Source organism: Lolium perenne, chromosome 2, assembly GCF_019359855.2.
Source record: "Lolium perenne isolate Kyuss_39 chromosome 2, Kyuss_2.0, whole genome shotgun sequence".
Lineage (NCBI taxonomy): Eukaryota > Viridiplantae > Streptophyta > Magnoliopsida > Poales > Poaceae > Lolium > Lolium perenne.
This window is the reverse complement of record NC_067245.2, coordinates 317292511-317294778: the sequence shown is the minus strand read 5'-3', so window position 1 is coordinate 317294778 and position 2268 is coordinate 317292511. Positions and strand designations below refer to the sequence as shown.

Below are 2268 nucleotides of genomic sequence, written 5' to 3'. Positions count from 1 at the left end.
GGGCTTCCATGTGCTAGGCTTGTGGTGGATATTCTTCGGCGGGCGCAGCGGTTGCGAGGCATCTCCGTTTTCGTCGATCCGACCTTTTTCGGTATTAGTTTCTCTTGTCTTTCTTTTGTGTTTTCTTTTGGGCGTGCTTGTGCTGTTTGCCCCAGCCATGGATCCTATGATGTATCGGTCTTGTGCTATATTAATATAGCGGGGCGAAAGCCTATTTCGAGGAAAACCAAAACAAATTGGATCAATGATTTACAAACGCCTCGACAGTGATGAGCGGATCTATCATTGAAGAAAAAAAATCTTACCATGCAGTGGGAAACAAATTTCAATGCATTAATAAATCAAAATCTATGCATTAACAAACAATATTGCATATATTTTTTTTGTCTGAAAATGTCTAACAGCATTCACTTCATAAGTTCATATCGGGATGATTTCTGAACTTTGCTCAATGAGGGCTCTGCAATATGAGTTCAAAGCAACATGGTTTCACATAAGCCATAATGATTCCATAACCGAGTGAATGAAAACTGAAAAAATCAGACGGTTTCCATGTAATGATCACACCTCGTTGTATGGCATTTGAATTGAAAGGATGCCGGAGACATTGATCAGCAGCTAACCTGACAAAACTGAAAATCAGATTTTACTTAAATCTAACACAAGTAAGAATTACCAATCCAGGACTGAAAATTAGACAGTCTTATTCATATCTCAATAGAAAACAGTTGTTTACCCAAACCTCGTAGTGGTTAACTCATCGCTTAAATCTAAAACAATGGCAAATTAGCTAAGAAAACTTGCAGTACTTGCCGAGCTTTATCTTTGAACAGTTAACAGTGAACCGCTTATTGTGCGAGCTCGTATGTTAAGATATAATTGAATGAATTTCGTCAGTAACAGCAAGCATACCTTCACTTGTTTTGAGGAAGAAGTACTCTAAATTGGGAACGCAGACAATGTGAACCATTTGATCAAGCAACAACAGCAGCAGCCTCAAAGATGCACCATCGTTCCATTGGTAAGGAGACAGCCGACGAAAGCAGGGCATCCGCCTCCAGCTGCCCTCCTGCATGTGTAAGATCAATACGTGCAACACAGATTTCAGCTTGGGATTCTCTTTTTTCACCAGCGAAGCCAGCATCTTGAAGGTCGACGAATACATATGTGCTCGGCCGGAATTTTATTTCTCCACATGGTCAATGCTCTCATCACTGTCGACCAATTCCCAGCACCGCAGCTAGCCGCCCAAGCTGCGTGTTGTAGATGGCGATATCCCCAGCCAGTGCAGCAGATCAGGGGCTGGCAGCCCTGCTTGTGCGCATGTTCCTGAATGAGGCAGGGGATCCCTCTGCAGGTTGGTCGTTCAGCTCCTTGATTATTGCTTGGACGCCATCGAGGGAATCTCCTTATCTCCAGCGCAGGACAAATTCCCAATCGAAATCGTGCAGGGCAAAAACCAATCGAAAATCGAGAGGGAAGAAGTAGAACGGAGAGGATAGATCGGCGGGGCTTGTGTATAAGTAGAGGAAAGAGGTGGCGCGCGCACCCGAGCTTCCTCCCCCCGTCTGTGTGCTTTGGCCATGCCGCCGTTGACCACGGCTTCGCCCAGGTGACTCCTCCGGTCAACCCGAACTCGCCATATTCATCCTCGTGAGACGCTGGTTCCTTTTCCCCACTCCCCGATGTCTCTCGTGCTATCTAGATCGCCGCATGAGGCACCGCCGGCGCCGCCTCCAGCTTCCACGCGGCGGGTTCATCCAAGCGATTTAATCGGATTTTTTCTAGGGCTTCTGTTGGATTCACGGGCGGAGTAGAGAGGCTATATATGGGGGATCTTCGTGGAGAGGAGGCAAGAAATTAAACGGAAGGGATTAGGCGTCCTGGTTTGAGTGCGGGACAGAGGAGGAAGCCATGAGGCCGCCCCGCGCCCGGTTCTGTTTTTTCTTCGATTGGACGAAAAAAATATCGAACCGGTACATGGCATGGTGTAATGTTAAGTGATTTGGTGGGAGGGCAAAACGGTCCAACGAAAAGTTGGACGAAAATTTTGGCAGAAACCTTAGCTCCTTTATTATTAGGTATAGATAGTAAATTTGCCCGTGCGTTGCTACGGTTCAATTATGAGATATAGTGATGGACATGTGCCACTTTTAAAATTTAAGCGACACACATCATTTTTACGAGAACTGACATCTCTTTGACTTGTATAGAAATATGATCTACCATTGCTTGGTGATGGGTCTTTTCAACAGTCTTTTTTGTTAC

The 2268-nt window shown here is 45.5% G+C and overlaps 1 long non-coding RNA gene across 1 annotated transcript; it reads right to left on the bottom strand.

Moving 5' to 3' along the window:
• Positions 1 to 315: 315 nt before the first annotated feature.
• On the bottom strand, positions 316 to 2011 carry LOC127336725 (uncharacterized). The gene is made up of 2 exons (XR_007873499.2): positions 913 to 2011; positions 316 to 623 (listed from the first exon to the last, which is right to left on the bottom strand). It is a non-coding gene; the product is annotated as an uncharacterized lncRNA (long non-coding RNA).
• Between the last annotated feature and the right edge of the window lie 257 nt (positions 2012 to 2268).